Raw genomic sequence first — 18,735 nt, 5'->3', positions numbered from 1 at the left:
AGCTTGAAGATGGTGTTTGAGGAAGCTTAGCTGCCTGTGGCAACAGGGGAGACCAGAGTCAGGGAGCCCATCTCTGAAATATGGATCCCTGCCAGAATCTCACAGGAAGATGAAGAGAGGGGGAGGCAACCCACCTATTTGTCTGAGACAAAGTCTAGTTCGAGGCAAAGGAGCAGTCTCCATGGGTGGCGGGGAGGCTGATGGAAGGCTTTGGGGTTAGATTTGGTGGAAGTTTCAGTCTGCTAATGCTTCCTGCATTTCCCCTATAAGTCTCTGCCTCCTGCCAGAGACACAGCTGGATGCCACTGTCACCGCTAAGGGCATCCAGCTAACCCACCCCATCATTTCTGCCCCACCCCTAATGCCAATTTTTGTCAGAGTTTCCCAGCTTCATTAACCCCCATGGCCTCTTTGAATATGCCTAATGGAGATACTGAGGTCTTGCTACCCCAAAAAACCACCCATGTGTCCAAAGCACCCTCCAAATCCAACTTCCATCTTCGGAGAAGAGTGAAGTCATCCTCCTCCGACCACCTTCTGCAATGGTAAATCCACAGAAACCAGCACCAGAGGCCCTTTCATCCAACGAGTATTTATTGAGCATCTATAATGTGCCAGGAACTATGGTTGGCCCTGGGGACACAAAGGTAGGATTCAAATAAGATCTAGGTGGGAGTTCCTTTGCTGAATTCTAAGACTTAGTATGAAGCTACAGTAATTAAGACAGTATGGTATTGGCACAATGGACCTTTGGAACAAAACAGAGTCCGTAAACAGAACACATATAGGGTCACTTGATTTACAACAAAAGTGACACTGAAAAGCAGTGGGGAAAGGATGGTTGTTTGAATAAATGGTACTGAGTCAATTCAATATCAATAAAGAAAAGAAAAAGAAAGAAAGACAACCCCTATCTCATACCATACACAAAAATCAATTCCAAGTAGACTATAGCTCTATAAAGAAAACAGAACAATAAAGCTTCTAGAGGATAATAAGACAAAAAGCACTACTCACAAAGGAAGAGATCAATATATTTAACTTTACTAAAATTAGGAACCTCAGTCCATCAAAAGACACCATCAAGAGAATGAAAAGCAAGCAATGGATTGAGAGAAGATTATGTGCCAAACATATCACCAGCATAAGACTTGTATTCAGAACATATAACTCCCCCAAATCAGTTTTTTTTTAAAAAGGCAAACATGAAAAAGAAAAATGGGTAAGATGCTTGAACAGGCAATTCAAAAAGAGGATTTGAAAGAGCCAATAAACATATGAAAATGTCCATCATGTTACAAATCAGGAAGATGGAAATTAAGGTCAGAATGAGTTACCACTATCTACTTTAAAAACCTGACATCCTTAGTGCTAAGAAGGCATGATGCCATAGGGACTCTCATATGCTGTGGAGGAAGGGAAATCTGTAAAACAATAGTGAACGTAGAGATACACTTTGACTCAGAAAGTCCACTCTTCGATCTACATCCAAGAGAAATATGTGCACAGAAACACCAAAAGACATGGTGTCTCATAACACCCCAAAGCTAGAAACCACCCCAATGTCCCTCAACAATAGACCCAATAAATCAAATGTGGTATGTTTCTACAATGGAACACTATACCAAAATGAAAACAAATGAATTACAGCTACATGGAACAAAATCAAGTTGAGCAAAAGAGGCCAGACACAAAAGAGAATTTGCATTAATGGCCCCATTTAGCTCTCCTTCAGAAACAGACAAAACTAACTGTGATGCCAGAGAGCAGGGGAGTTGTTACTTGGGGGGAAAGTGGAGGTATAACAATTAAGAAGGGGACTGGGGGGATTTTCTGGGGTGCTGGTAATATATAGGCAGTGAATACAAGAGATGTTTGTTTCACAGCAATTTAGTTTTATGCAATTTTCTGTATATTTGCTTTACAATATAAAATATTTGTGCTTTGCTTTACAATATAAAATATTTTTTTTAAAAAAGGTTGATGCTCATACCACCAACAAACTCACAGTCAAGTTGGGGAAGCAGAAACACACAGGTGCTTATGACACAACAAGACAAATGTGATGGTGAGCCAGACTGCCTGGCTTCCCCTCCCAGCACTCCCAATGCCTAGCCATGCGATGACAGGTGCCTTCAACTCTGTCAGCCTCTTCCCCTTGTATAAAATGGAATGATAACCATACTTGCCCCATGGCGTTGTTGCGAGAACTAGATGAGTAAACAGAGGTAATAAGACTAGACTATCCCTGGTATAAAGTCATCGATCACTATTTTTGTCACCTATTACCATCACTGCTAGTAGTACCTCTGCTAGTTCCACAACTACTAGTACAATGGGGCTCGGGGGGGCGGGGACACAACCCATACAAAGAGCAGTAGTTTCCTGCATCTGTTCTGCCTGCTCGTGACCACTCTCCAGCCAGCTAATGTAGCCAGAAAGGTGGAAGAGGAAGGCATTGGGTGACTCTCCTCTCCCCTTCCCTCTCCACCGTGTCCTGGAATCAGCCACAACAATCAATTCTCAACCTCACTTTGCTAAGAATCAGGCAAAGAAACACTGCAGCTCCTATGATGCCCGAGTGATCATGTCAGTGCCCTGTATGCAGTAGGTGCTCAATAAGTGTTTATTGAATAGCTGTAAAATAAGGGGATGGGGATAAATGAGAAAGTGGGGGAGCAGAACAAACTGAAAAGCAGGTAGGAAACCCATGGGCACCAACAACTGTGACGAGAAACTGAGGTACCAGTTGTCCTTTGGCTGTCCGCCCCCTTCTCTCCCCTTTGGCCAGAATCTTTGTTGCCCCCTGTCCCTCATCCTGCTCAGACCTGCTGCTCACTCAGACTAGAGGACACGTTGTGATCTGCCGAGCGACCTACCGCTCAGATGGCAATGCAAGGGAGTTGCTATTTATCTTTGTTACTGCTGCAAGTGTCCGAGAAAAAACAGCTTCAAAGATCACGTCTGTTGGGATAACCTATTGATTTGTGTCACATTTCTCCCAATCCCCATTTTATTGTTGTTCAAGACGGGGTCAGGGTAGGTCAAAAATAACTCTTTCCAAAGGAGGCAACAGACTGAGGAATTCTAACAGGAATTCTAAATTCTCTAAAAGGTGTGGGCTGGGCAAGTAATGGAAGACTGAGGTAGCCCAATGCCAAATTGGAGACTCTGGGGAGAGAGGGTCAGGATGAGGTCTGTGACATACAAGCTGAGGGAGACAAGAAAAAATTAACTAGGAAGATAAAATGGATTACAATTCAGGATCGACACCTAGCACAAGCTAATGGAAGATTTTTTTAAATTAACATAATGTAGTATTTGTTTCAAGGCTACAGGTCTGTGATTCATCAGTCAACAGACATTTCTGCAAAGAAGACATCCAAATGGCCAACAGACACATGAAAAAGTGCTTATGGAAGATTTTTAAAAATTAGTTTTCATACTGGCCAGACCAATTTGCTGAATACAGTTTAAGTGTTAGCCAATTATTCTATGATCAGTGAAAGGGAAGGCATTTCATATTTATGAAAACCAGATCATCTACCAAATACTTCATCTACTGCAGGGGTCAGCGAACTGTGACCAAATCCAACCACTGGCTGTTTCTGTAAATAAAGTTTTACTGGAACATTTATGTATTGTCTATGACTGTTTTGCTACAGTGGTAGAGTTGAGTAGAGGCCTCAGAGATCGTGTGGCCTGCAAAGCTGTACTTACTATCTGGCCTGTGGCAGAAAAAGTTTCTAGGATCTTAGTTAATTCTCACATCTCCATTTTATATAAGTAAACTTTAATTCTTAAGGGTTGAATAATTTGCTCAGGATTAGATTTAAAAATGGTGCTGGTTGGGATGCCTGGGTGGCTCCATTGGTTGTGTCTGTCTTCAGCTCAGGTCATGATCCCAGGGTCCTGGGATCGAGTTCAGCATCGGGCTCCTTGCTCAGCGAGGAGTCTGCTTCTCCCTCTGCCTTACATTCCCCTGCTTGTGCTCTCTCTCCCTCTCTCTCTGACAAATAAAATCTTTAAAAAAAAAGGTGCTGGGATTTGAATACAAGTCTGCTTGATGCACATAATCTTCCCCTTGACGTGTGTGCAGAGAAGAAGATACTATGTTCACTCTGAATAATGCCATCTGCATAAGTCAAATATCTAATTAAATCATATGTCTATACAAGTTAAATTTGGCCCAAGGATTGTTCAAACCCCACTGTGTCACAGAATGTCATTAGTTGAGAAGCTGTTGAGGTTAAGGAAGATATCCTCTTATGTTTAGAAACCTTTGGATTATACTGAGATTTCAGGGTGATGGCTCTTGTCATTGAATTAACTTTTGGTCCATATCATCTTCATAGCTCCAACTACCTCCTTCATCTTAACCAACACTGACAAGTTGGATGGGGAATAAATATGAACCCTTTCTTACAGGGCACTCCATAGAGGCATGAGAAAGCAGGGACAAGCATAACCAGTAGTGGTTGAGGGGTAGAACCCACGTGTTCTATGCTTTGTGTTTCATGTCACTCTTTTCCTTGGAAGCACAGTCGGATCCCCTCAGACACTTGGCACAGCTAACACAATACTCAGGATGAGGGAGGTGGCAAAACTAAAAATATTCAGAATGTGGTGCTTTCCAAAGAATCTCTGTTTCTCTCAGATCACTGGATAACTGATAGGAACAGGTAACTGATAACTCAGAGGGGGGGAAAAAAAAACCTCATTGTGGTCAGAACGGATTGAAGATATACACTACTATTTGATTTCAGGAAGAAATAATTGCTAAGTAGGGGACAGAGAGAAATATAAAGGGATTCACAAAGGCGATGACATTACATCAGCATCTTGAGACAGATTGCTTAAGGATAACTAGGAAAGGAGCAACCCACAGAATGTAATTTTTGAATAGCTACTGGTTCCAAAGAACCAGTAAGTCTCTGGTCCCAGGTGCTCTGTAGGTCTGTTATTTTAGAGCCATATGTACAATGCTGCAAGTAGTGTGGTCATGGAGCTTGCAAAAAATAGTGCCTAGGAATTGCAGAAGGATCGCAAAGGTCAGGAGAGAACAACCGTGGGGCTATTTCATTGGATGGTGTGGAATGATATCCATCATTGCAACTCCCCATCACTGCTGACTCTAATTCTGAAGCAAAATACCTTTAGGAATGTGACTCTGTTCAGAGTCAACCTGGCATCCCCAAGAGACACTAACCTTACCTATCTTGGGAGTCAGGATGTCCTCAGGGTAAGCCAGCACTCTCTCAGCTCCCCCAGACATCCTCATTCTCCTCCCACAATCCGATCCCTCCCTTGGATGATCGTGGAAGCTAGTTTGAGGGCACGGACCATGGGACCTGGTGCACACTTGCTCTTGCCACACAACTGCCCTACGCAGGGTTGCTTGCTTGGAGAGCAGCCCTGGCACCCCTGCCCTATTGAGACCCTGGGAAAGTTTAGCTATAGTGAGGGGAAAACAGGAAGATCCAGGCTTGGGCAATGCCCATGAAACTGACAAACACAAAGGAAAGACACAGGGATGGGACAGTGAAACCACTGCTGAAAAATCTCAATTTTTATTTTGTTTCTTCAAATTTCCCCCTTAATGCTAAAAGTCAAATGAGAAGAAACAAACCAAATACACAATAAAAATGGAAAATGATATGCATCTTTAGTATCAAACCGAATCCTGTTTTCCCTCCTCAGCAAGGCAACCCTTCCCAATAGAAGAAATTAAACCCTCTTGGTCTGTAAATGCTGCTGGGGATGTGCATGTTCAGGTCAGAAGCAGCTCTGGTCTCAGGCAGAGGCATCTCAGGAGTTAACTAGGGGTATTTATTTACAGGTTAAAGAGGCAAGCTCCAGAGCGAGCGCTGTGCTGAGGAGATGCCGAGTATGAGCTAACAAGACGCTCTCTCTAGCGGCATTCTGGGCGATTACTCCCGAGCACCCAGCCATACCAAAATCAATAAACAATTTCAGCGCAGCCCAGGGAACTTTGCCACACTTAATAAAAGTCTCCAGCTGCAGTTATGGCTTCATTTCACCTTAACGTCTTCTTTAACTGTCCCTTGTTTTCAAGATCAATTAGAGGTACATGCAAAGAGAATAAAGAAATACGCACATGCAGACGCACGCACTAACACATACGCCATAAGCAAACAAGGTCAAGACTAGTTACGTGTGCAGGTGGGCTCTCTCCTCCCCACCCACAATTTCTACTTTAAGATGACCAACAGTGAATAAGTCTGGGGATAGGGCTGGGAGAAGGGAATTGGATTTAGGGGAGAAAGGAGAAGGAGGGAGGTGAGGGATTGGCCCCATACTTCCTGAGTCCATATAACCTAATCCCAACATAAAAGGCACTCCTACTCTGTTTAGCTCTTTTTTCCTCCAAAAATCACCCACAATATTTTGTTTTTCACTACTTCCACACTCCCCAGAATATCCATTTAATGATAAAAAAAGAGGGAAATGAGGCCAAAATGTGTTAATGTTATTGTAGTGCCTTGACCTGAAGAGTTGGGAGATATTGCCTGGGGTAGGGAGGCTGGCAGGAGAAAGGTTCAATCTGTTAGCTAAAATGATGCGTGTTGTTGAACTGTTTGTGTGTTTGCCTCATGTACGTTAAAAGGGCCACCCTAACACTGACTCTGGAACCAGGACTAGAGCTTGCTTAAGATATGACCAGTCATATCAATCATTTTCCAGGCTTGGTTGGATATGTGACAAAACTAAATGAGGATCTGTTTAATTTTTTAAGAATGGTTCTAGTGTGTGTTACATTCTATACATCTGAAAGTTCATTATATATGCACATCTCTATGTGCACAAATCCTTTCCTCTCACTTTAGAAAATTACTGGACTCTAAGTTGAACTGCTCACCCTTTTAGGAAGTCAATAACTCTAATTAATTCATCATCTTTCTTGGATTCTTTGCCACTAAAGTGTGGTTAGAAACAAGTAGAAAGCTCTATCTGCAAGGAGCATGAAGATAAAGACCTTCCGTGAAACAAACACACTTTATAAAAACAAAAGGAGTCACTCAGATGACGGGAACAGAGATGGTATTAGGACATTTGGGGTGAATATAGAAACAGTGACACTCCCTCCCCCTCTTTCCCTTTCTCCAACTGTAACCAACTCTGAGCAGTGGGATCCAAGAATCCAAGAAGAGGGCCATCTTCCTTCAGGTACAAAAGTCCCTTTGGAGGAGGAAACAGTGGCTCTGATTGCTTATCCCATGATCTCTCCTTTCCCCAGACTGCAAAGGCACCCTGGCCATTGGGTGTGTGACGTTACGCACAGTAAGGGGAAGGCTTTTACCAAGAACTCTTAGCCCCAGGGTTCTTCCTGCCTAAAGTGTGTCAGTACATTGGTGCTTGTTCTCTGAGCTAGTCCTTCTCCAGTTTTCTTAGGACTTGAATCCATCACTGAGACAGCTATAACCTCTACTCAATTCTCTTCCTTCTCCAACTCCAAACACTCTCATTTCCACCTATCATTCCCAGTAGACTCTCATATTCACCAAGTGTATCTTTCAATCAAGCTTTGGGTGGCCCCAAACATTCAGGAGAGTAGAAGATATTAGAGCAGTAATTATAGCCAAGTTCACATTTCCCCCTGCCAGTATAGAAAGTGACTCTGTTTAAAAGTTCCATTCATAGGGGTAGAAAGAATAATTGCATGGTATTTGGCAACCTCTAATGCCGCTACCACAGGTTGGAATGCTAAAAATTGGTGTTTGGTAGAACATTCTTTAGCAGTTTAAAGAATAAAGACATATCAACCACAGAAATAAAGCGGACTTTCTAAATTTATCTACTTTTGATCCAAGACCAAACTAGATATGTCAATTATGATCCATGCACTAGGCATTTCCTCAGGTCCTGGTGGCCTTTTATTGCTTACTGGGTGTGACAGGTTCATGACACCTAGTTAATACATTGGGCAGGAAATCCTAAACCTACTGGTAGCTAACATAGGATAAACCACAGGTATACCTACCTCTCTAAAACTCAGTCAATAAACACATTTGTAAAAATATTCCACAAAATGAAGACTGATCTGCAGGTTCTAGTGGAAAAACCCAACTACAAAGGTGTGTGTTCTTGTGCCTTCCTCATGCCTCTACCCTATTTAATATTTTCATGGTGAGCACAGAAGGGGTGGCTCATGTCTAATTCTGTCTTTTGATGCCTGGCGGGAGCTCAGGATGTGCAACAACTATCTTTATAAGCAACCTTCACAAGCACACTTGTTTAAAAAATAATCAACTGGGACTCTGGTTAGAGTAATGCTTAGCTATTGAGGACTAAAGAAAGGCAAAGTGGAGATTAATACAAAATATATTAAGTAGCTAAAATGAAGAGGCAATTGGATAGCTGGCTATCTGAGGACCACCTTTATTTTGAGAAGTGCATAAGATTTGTAGGACAACACACCTTCAAGTGATGATTCAAATGGCATAAATCACCAAATTCACAAATGACAGGATCTGATCTTTGTATGTTTTCTGATCTCTGTATGGTTCTATATATCACACAGGGCTTTGAAGTATATATTTGGAACCAAGCAACATACATAGAAACTGACTTCAGCTAAAAATCAATTCCTGGCTTACTGATCACTTTTTAAGAAAATTATCTGACACGGGTATATATAAGCTGTAGGAGGTGTAGTAAAAAAGAAGACATGATAAAACAGTGTATTGACCTGGCCTTTTCCAACCTCAGCCACCTCCAACACCCACACCTAGCCCCCACCTCAAAATCCTTGCTACTTGATACTCTCAACCAAACTCATTAACTACTAATACTCCCGGTTCTGCATAGCCATGACCAGTGCTACACTCTGTGGTTGCTCCTTCGGAGTACGTCTTTAACTCTTACCATACAACACAAGTCCTGCAGGAAGATTTAAACATCCACACAAAGAGGATTAGGATTTCTATTCCTATTTACTCAAGTAGTCCAGGACTCTGCTTCTTAGCAACTATAGTTCCACTCTTGGGCCAAGAACTAGCATGAGTCCTTTCTTGGTTCTTCAGGGCAAATGATGAGCAACTACAAAGAATTTTTTCATATGACAAGTATTGAAAACGCTGACCAACTCAACACTGATGACCGATGGCACACTGATAATAAATCGCCCTTTCCCAAAGCTGTGGGAATCTTGACTCTGTGCATGTGTGTTCAGGAGTTACCCTGCAACGGGGCCAAGGACTGTGCAGATACCAGATAGCTTAGCACTTCTAGGCCCTGGACTAGAAGTCCCCCGTGAACCCTGGGAATGTGCTAATGGAAGCTTATGAATATGAAATTTCAGTAATCCTTAATAACCTTCTTAGGACCAATCAAGATTGAAACAAACTGTAGTACACATTTTAGTGAGTAATCCTGTGATTAAAAAAAAAATTTTTTTTTTCCCTGGGGTGCCTGGCTGCCTCCGTTTCAGGGGAGCATTGCGACTCTTCATCTCAGGGTTGTGAGTTCAAGCCCCACGCTCGGTATGGAGCCTACTGAGCATTAGGAGGTTAACTAATTAATCAGTTAGCTAATTAGTTTTAACTTAATTAGTTTAATTTAGTTAATTGGTTTTAAATTAATTAAATTAATTAATTTAAAAAATGAAACACCAAACAAACAAAAATAAATTCCCCAACACTGTAATGTTTCCCTTTACAGAAATTCCGAAATTTGTTTCTAGTTTGGGGAGACAGTTCACAGAAGAGCAGCATTAATATCACTTTGCAAACCAATTTCTTTCTGAAGTTTGAATGAGGAAAAGCATGCAGGAAAAGGTAGTTTGTTGAAAACAGAAATGATTCTAGGAAAATCAATACCACATCTAAGAGCCTTGGCCTGGCAGCTTTTACTGGATTGTTCTCACACAAAAATCTTGTTTTTCTTCTCCAATCATCCTAACCTGGCTCATCTTCCCCCATTCCAGCACTATGGAAGAAAGAAACCCCTTTCTTTATTAAGGACTCTTCCTTACAAAGGCCTGCTTCCATTTTGTCAACTACCATGAGAAAGAATTCCAAAACTTCCAGAATTCAGACCAAGGGCAACTGAACTACACCCATGGATGAATCCATTGTTGACCCAAATTCCAAATGGGAATTGGGATCCCCAGCCACTCCCAGCTGACCTCATACGCTTTGTGACCCCAGCATAGCATGTTTGACAGTTGGCTTGCTATATTTAGTTCCATTACATACAGTATGGAGATATATAAGTACACACACGTATGTGTATATGTGTATGTACATACATATAATTATATAATGACTATTTGTTAAGTACCCATTATGTGCAAAGTAGGAGAGGACAGGGACAAGAGAGTATACAAGAGAATATGAGCATAAGGCCAGGGATACAAAGATGAATTTAAAAGACAACAGCTGTGGGGCTGGCTGGCTCAGTTGGAGGAGCCTGCAACTCTTGATCTTGGGGTTGTAAGTTCGAGCCCCACACTGGGTATAGAGATTACTTAAAAATAAATAAATAAAACTTAAAAAAAAAAGACAACAGCTGAAAAACCATTTGGCAATATATGTATCAAAATTGAGTACATACCCCGCTCTGTGACCCATCACTCCAACCCCTAGGCATGCGTACATTCACTAAAAGAATGTACGAGAATGTTCAAATAGCTACACTATTCGTAATAGCCACAAACTGTACACAACCTAGATATCCATCAACAGTATAATGAACATATTAATTGTGGGCTATTTATACAATAGAATATATATCTCAGTGGTGAACAACTGATACATACAACAAAATGGATGAATCTCACAGACATAATAATAAGCAAAAGAAGCCAGACTAAAAGGGTATGTGCTATGTTTCCATTTGCACAAAGTTTAAAAACAGGCAAAACTGTTCCATGTTGTCAGAAATAAGGATAGTGGTTACCCTGGGAGGAAGGGACGAGGGATTAAATTGGAGCAGGCACAAGAATGGCTTCCAGGGTGCTGATAATGTACCTTTTCTTTCTTTTCTTTTATTTTTTTGTGGTTTTATACCTTTATTTGACAATCAGTGATTAGTTCTCATCCACATTAACTGTCTGTAGATTTTTGAAAGTGGTGACAGGTACATAGGTAACCAGTGTATAGAGCTTGTCTGGTGAATCTTCATCCTCACGTTTTCTGGACAACCGCACACGGATATGGTATGGAACATTCCTTATTCCTTTGGCCCAGACAGCTTTGTCGAGCCTGGTGTCAATGCGCACCGTCTCCAATGTACCGTTTCTTGATCTGGGTGCTGGTTATTCAGAGGTGTTACTTTGTGAACATTCATTAAGCTAGAACTTGGACTTCATGTATTTTTATTAAAAAGATTTTATTTTTTTACTTTTTAAAATAAAAATAGTATACATCTAAGATGTACAACATGATGTTTCATATACATATCCATAGTGAAATGATTACTGGCTAAGCTAATTAACATATTCATCTCCTCACAGTTACCATTTTTTAATGGGTGGTGAAAGCATCCGAAATCTATTGTCTTAGCAAATTTCCAGTATATAATACAGTATTATTAAGTATAGTCATCATGCTGTACACTAGATCTCTAAACTTACTCATCTTTTATAACTGAAGCTTTGTAACCTTTGATCAATATCTCTCCCTTTCCCCCATCTTCCCACTCCTGATAACCATGGTTCTACTCTCTACCTCAGTATATTTGAACTAAAAGATTCCACTTAGAAGTGAGATCATGAGACATTTGTCTTTCTGTGTCTGGCTTATTTCACTTAGCATAACGTCCTTCAGTTTCATATATGTCGTTGCAAATGTTGCAAAAGAAAAATCTTCTTTTTAAGGCTGCATAATATTCCGTCGTGTGTGTGTGTGTGTGTGTGTGTGTGTGTGTGTGTGTGTGTGATCATTTATCTACTCAACTGTTGTTTCCATATCTTGGCTATTGTGAATAATGCTGCAATAAACATGGGGGTGCAGATATCTCTCCAAGGTACCGATTTCATTTACTTTTGGTACATACCCTCAAGAGGGACTGCTGATCATATTGTAGTTCTATTTTAAATTTTTGAGGAATCTCTACACAGTTTTCAATAATGGCTGTACTAATTTACATCTCCACCAACAGTGCACAAGCGTTCCCTTTTCTCCACATCTGCACCAGTACTTACCATCTTTTTTTTTTCATAACAACCTTCCTAACAGATGTGAGGTGATATTTCATTGTGGTTTTTATTCAAATTTCCCTGATGATTAGTGATGTTGAGAATCTTTTCAAATGTCTGTTGGCCATTTGCATGTCTTCTTTGGAAAAATGTCTATTAAGGTCCCTTGCCCATTTTTTAATCAAGTTGGGGTTCTTCGCTACTGAGTTGTATGAATTCTTTATAAATTTGAGATATTAACCCCATTTAGATATATGATTTGTGGGGTGCCTGGCTGACTCAATAAGTAGAGCATGTGACTCTCAATCTCAGGGTCATGAGTTCAAGCCCCATGTTGGACATGGAGCCTACTTAAAGAAATAGATATATGATTTGTAAATATTTTCTTTCAATCTATATGTTGCCTTTTCATTTTGTTGATTGTTTCCTTTGCTGGGCAGACACATGTTAGTTTGATGTAGTCCCACTTGTTTATTGTTGCCTATGTTGCCTGAGCTTTAGGTGTCATGTCCAAAAAATCATTACCAAGGCTGATGTCAAGGAAATTTTTCCCTATATTTTCTTTTAGAAGTTTTATGGTTTCAGGTCTTATATTTAAGTCTTTAATCTATTTTGAGTTTATTTTTGTGTATGGTGTAAGATGAGGGTCCAATTTCATTCTTTTGCATGTGGATATCCAGTTTTTCCAACAGCATTTGTTGAAGAAACCATCCTTTCCCCATTGTGGCCTTGTCAAAAATCAGTTGACCATAAAACTTGGGTTTATTTCTGGGCTCTCTAGTCTGTTCCAATGTTCTATGTGTCTGGTGTTATGCCAGTACCATATTGTCTGGATTACTATAGTTTTGTAGTATGATTTGAAATCAGGAAGTATGCTGCCACCAACTTAGTTCTTCCTTCTTGAGATTGCTTCAGCTATTCAGGGCTTTTTGTGATTCCATACAAATTTTAGAATTGTTTTTGTATTTCTGTGAAAAATGTCACTGGAATTTTGATAGGGATTGCATTGAATGTTTGTACCACTTTGGGTGGTACAGGCATTTTAACAATATTAATTCTTCCAATCCATGAACCCAGGATATCTTTCCATTTATCTATGACTTCAGTTTCTTTCATCATCTTATAGTTTTCAGTGTACAGATCTTTTACTGCCTTGGTTAAATTTGTTCCTAAGTATTTCACTCTTTCTTTTGCTTTTTTTTTTTTTAATTATGTTCAGTTAGTTAACATATAGTAAGTACATCATTACTTTTTGATGTAGTGTTCAGCGATTCATTAGTTGTATATAACACCCAGTGCTCATCACACCACATGCCCTCCTTGATACCCATCTACGTATTTTACTCTTGATGCTATCATAAATGGGATTATTTTCTTGATTTCCTTTCTAGATCATTGTTGGTATAAAGAAATGCAACTGATTTTTGTATGTTGATTTTGTATTCTGTAATTTTACTGAATTTATTTATTAGTTCTAGCCATTGTTTTTTTTTTTTATGGGGTCTTCAGGGTTTTCTACATATAGGATCATGTCATCTGCAAATAAAAGCAGTTTTAATTTTTCCTTTCTGACCCAGATGCCTTTTATTTCTTTTTCTTGCTTGATTGCTCTTGCTAGTACTTCCAGTGTTGTGTTGAATAAAAATGGCAAGAGTGCATCCTTGCCTTATACTGGAACTAGAAGAAAAGTTTTCAGTTTTCCCCATTGCTTATGATGTCAGTTGTGGGCTTTTCATAAATGGCCTTTATTATGTTGAGGAAACTTTCCTTCTATATCTATTTTGTTGAGAGTTTTTATCATAATTGGATGCTGAATTTTGTCAAATGCTTTTTCTTAACATACTGAGATGACCATGTGGTTTTTATCTTTCATTCTGTTAATGTGGTATATCACATCATTTGATTTGCATATGTTAAACAAATCTTGCATCTCAGGGATAAATCTCATTTGGTCATGTTTATAATCTTTTTTATGTGTTGTTAAATTTGGTTTGCTAGTATTTTATTGAATATTTTACATCTATATTCATCAGAGATAGTGGTCTATAGTGCTTTTTTCTTGTGGTGTCTTCATCTGGCTTTGGTATCAGAGTGATGCTGGCCTCATAAAATGAGTTTGGTAGTATTCCCTCTACTTCTATTTTTTAGAAGAGTTTAAGAAGGATTAATATTCTTCATTCTTTGAATGTTTGGTAGAATTCAGCCATGAAGCCATCTAGCCCTGGGTTTTTCTTTATTGGGAGTAGGAATGTGTATTCTGCTGCTGGAAGAAAAGTTCTGTATATGTCTGTTAGGTCCGTTTGGTCTATAGTGTTGTTCAAGTCCATTGTTTCATTCTTGATTTTCTGTCTTGATATTCTGTGCATTATTGAAAGTGGGGTATTGAAGTCTCTTATTATTATTGTACTGCCATCAATTTCTCTTTTCAGATCTATCAATATTTGTTTTTATACACTTAGGTGTATAAAAACACTTAGGTGCTCTGATGTTGGGTGTATATATATATTTACAATTGTTATATCTTTCTGTTGAAATGATCCTTTATCATTATATAATGGCCTTCTTTTCCTCTAAAGACAATTTTTATTTTTTTTTAACTTTTAATTTTTTTAATTAACATATAATGTATTATGTGTTTCAGGGTACAGGTCTGTGATTCATCAGTCTTGCACAATTCACAGCGCTCACCATAGCACATACCCTCCCCAATGTCCATCACCCAGCCACCCCATCCCTCCCACCCCCACCACTCCAGCAGCCCTCAGTTTGTTTCCTGAGATTAAGACTCTCTTGTGGTTTGTGTTCCTACTTTGTCTGATATAAGTATAACCACTCCTGCTTACTTTTTGTTACTGCTGCGTGGACTATCCTTTCTATTCCTTCACTTTCAGTTTATGTGTGTCTTTAAATCTAAAGTGAGTTTCTTATAAACAGTATACATTTGGATATTGGTTTTTTATCTATTCAAACATTCTGTATCTTTTTATTGAGGAGTTTAGTCCATTTCCAATTAAAGTAATTAGTGATAAGAAAGGATTTACAATTGCCATTTTTATTTTTTTATTGTTTTAAAGATTTTATTTATTTATTTGAGAGAGAGAGAATGAGAGAGAGAGAGAGAGAGAGCACAAGACGGGGGAGGGTCAGAGGGAGAAGCAGGCTCCCCACCGAGCAGAGAACCCAATGTGGGACTCGATCCTGGGACTCCAGGATCAGACCTGAGCTGAAGGCAGTTGCCCAACCAACTGAGCCATCCAGGTGCCCCTACTATTGCTATTTTTAAAACAATTTTCTGTTTGTCTTATAGTTCTTTTGTCCCTCTTTCTCTCATGCTGCCTTCCTTTTAAAGCAAAATATTTTATTATTATTATTATTGATAGGTTTCAATTCCTTCCTCTTTTTCTTTTGTGTAACTTCTATAGATATTTTCTCTGTGGTTTCCAAGGGGCTTTTTATCTTTTTCTGTATGTATGTCTTACTTCCATAAAAATATAATCTCTTCACTCCAGATTATAACAGAATACAAGGAAAAATGAGTACAGTGATAATTTTAATATTGGTTGTAAAGAGTATCATCACCAAGTTTTTGTACTAATCAGGGCATTTTCAGCTGCAAGTGACAACAAAACCAATCTAACTGATTTAATCTAGAATATCTAAAAGAGGACTTCATATACCATGAAGTTCAGAGATAGGGCAATAACAAGATGGCCAATTCACGGTCTGACAAAATCATAAAGGACACAGGTTCTTCCTATCTTGTGTTCATCCATCCTTGGGCTAGCTCCCTTTATGTTTATAAGATAGTTGCCATGATTCTGGAAATCATACCCATACAGATAATGTCCAGCAGAACTGTTCCTTCCATAATATCTTTTTATTTTAAAATATTTATTTTAATCTTTATTTTAAAAAGCCTTTCCCAGAATGCAGACATTGCCTCCTTATTCATTGGCCAGAATTTTATCACATGACTACTCCTGCATCAGTCACTGAAAAGGGCATTGGGACCACTATGGATGGCTTCAACGAATCAGGGTTTGCAAGAGTCAAAATGAGGAATGATAAGGGAAACTAAACCAGGACTCTGCCAGCATGAGCAAAGAGGAAAGACTACCGGGTAGGCAGCAAACAGAGGCACAAAGCACAGTGGAGGTTTGGATGATGGGAGAAACATCTGGTTGAGACTAAAAAATAGTTTCATGAAGAAGGTGACTTTAGGGATAGGACCTGGAGGATACAGGACTTTTAAAGGTGGAGATAAGAGCTAGGGAATAATTTCAGACTAGTTGGCAAAGGTATGGAAGTCTGAGGGGTGTTTGAGGCACAGCAAATAATTCAGTTGGGTCTGTTTAGGAAATTTGTGGGAGATAATGTAGAAGGGTCTTGGTCATCTAACTGAGCGATGAGAACTTAATATGAGGTAATGAAGAGTCACTGAAAGTTTCTTTTAAGGAATGTGACAGGATCAGAATCTCAGCAGTGGTGTTATAAAGGTCTGCCTTATTGTAATGTACTAGTTTTACATCATTGTGTAACAAATTATCTCAAATTGTAGTACCCTAAAATAACAAATTTTTGCATACTACCCAGAGAATCTATAGATTCAATGTAATCTCTATCAAAATACCAACAGCATTTTTCACAGATTTAGAACAAATAATCCCCAAATTTGTATGGAACCACAAGACTCCAAATAGCCAATGCAATCTTGAGAAAGGACAAAACTGGAGGTATCACAATCCCAGATTTCAAGATATACTTCAAAGTTGTAGTAATCAAAACAGTATTGTACTGGTGCAAAAACAGAACAGAATAGAGACCCAGAAATAAACCTATGCTTATATGGTCAATTAATCTATAACAAAGGAGGCAAGAATATACAATGATGGAAAAGACAGTCTCCTCAACAAATGGTGTTGGAAAATTGGACAGCTACATGTAAAAGAATGAAACTGGACTTTCTTATACCACACACAAAAATAAACTCAAAATGGATTTAGGGCCTAAATGTGAGACCTGAAGCCATAAAACTCCTAGAAGAAAATATAGGCAGAAATTTCTTTGACATTGGCCTTGCAACATTTTTCTAGATATGTTTCCTTGAGCAAGGGAAACAGAAGCAAACATAAACTATGGGACTATAACAAAATAAAAAGCTTTTGCACAGTGAAAGAAACCATCAACAAAATGAAAAGGCAACCTATTAAAGGGGAGAAGATACTCACAAACAAACTTTTATTATCTCACAGTTTCTGTGGGTCAAGAATTTGGAAAGAGCTTACCTGGGCAGTTGTGTCTCGTGGTCTCTCACTGAGGTTGCAGTCAAAACATTTTCTGGAATTGTAGTCATTTGAAGGTTTGACTGGGGCCGGAGGGCCCATTTCCAATGGTGGCTCACTCACAGGCTGTTGGCAGGAAACTTGAGTTCCTTGCCACATAAGGCTGCTTGAGGGTCCTCACAACACGGCAGCTGGCTTCCCCCAGACTGAATGATCCTAGGAGGTGGGGAAGGAGGAAGGAAGCTGCAAAGTTTTTATAACTCACCTTCAAAAGTTATCAAGTTTCAGGTAAAATATTACTTCTGCCATGTTCTGCTCATTATAAGAGAGTCACTACGTAGAGCCTACACCCAAAGAATGGCAAATTAAGCTTCATTCCCTGAAGGGCGAGTATCAAAGAATTTAGTGGACATATTTTAAAACCACCACAGGTAGGTATTGATTCCCTGCTCTTGACTTGACTGGCACCAGTAGCAGAACCACAGAAGATTTATCAGTAAAGATGGCAAAGTAGTCCAAAGACTGCAAGGTGTTATGGGGCTAAGAAATTTCATCCCTGCTTGCTCTTTGTCCTCCCGAAACCCTATTTGGTTGGTGACAGTGGCCAGACTCTGTCCAAAATGGACTCTGACTAGCAAGTGATTTTACTTTCAGATGACAGTGTTGGGAAAGGAGCCTGAATCTTTACCCAACAAAATAGATTTTTTAGTCTGCCACCTGCCTTGATATACTTATTTTTAACACACACATGAATAATGTTCTCTCTCTAATTTTTAGGACATTCTCAAGCATTTGAGTGGCACCACATGTTACTTTGCCCAAATGAGAACTGTGGAAAAACCCAAGAGTAGTCAGTATAGAATAGTATGGTATAGTATAGTGTAGGGAATCGTACACAATAGTATAGTTTAGTATAGAATGGTATAGTGTGGTATGGGATGGTATAGGATAGAATAGTATGTGCACGCTTACAGTCTAAACTTTTGCTTCCTTATAACTCCAGTGTAAGCTCCTTTGAACCCCACCCAGCCAGATCTCTAGTTTGGGTTCAGATTATTCATATTATTAGCCAAAAGACAAAGCTACTTCTGCCTGGCTTGGGATGAAAAATCAGATGGGAACTCCCAGATGGACAACAACTGGTTCCTCAACCTAGGATGGTTTAGGGGAAAGGAAATGAAAGGAAGTCTCTTTAAAGCAGTGGTTCTCAAAGTGTGCTCCCTAGACAAATAGCGACAGCACCACCTAGAAACCTGTAAGAAACACAAAGTCTCAGACCCATCCCAGACCTGC

At 39.5% G+C, this 18,735-nt stretch overlaps 1 protein-coding gene across 1 annotated transcript in view; it reads right to left on the bottom strand.

The window, feature by feature from the left end:
- Positions 1–17,465: 17,465 nt before the first annotated feature.
- Positions 17,466–18,735, bottom strand: part of GPATCH2L (G-patch domain containing 2 like) — a 151,377-nt gene continuing 150,107 nt past the window's right edge. Inside the window, exon 12 of the mRNA XM_073895618.1 lies at positions 17,466–17,658. The gene's annotated coding sequence lies outside the window, so the exon portion shown is untranslated. The remainder of the gene's footprint in view (positions 17,659–18,735) is intronic.

This window comes from Callorhinus ursinus, unplaced genomic scaffold, assembly GCF_003265705.2.
Source record: "Callorhinus ursinus isolate GAN/ISIS: 27379988/994484 unplaced genomic scaffold, GSC_fseal_2.0 scaffold8, whole genome shotgun sequence".
In the NCBI taxonomy this organism is placed as follows: domain Eukaryota; kingdom Metazoa; phylum Chordata; class Mammalia; order Carnivora; family Otariidae; genus Callorhinus; species Callorhinus ursinus.
The sequence above is the reverse complement of the archived record's forward strand: the minus strand, read 5'-3'. Positions and strand labels throughout refer to the sequence as shown.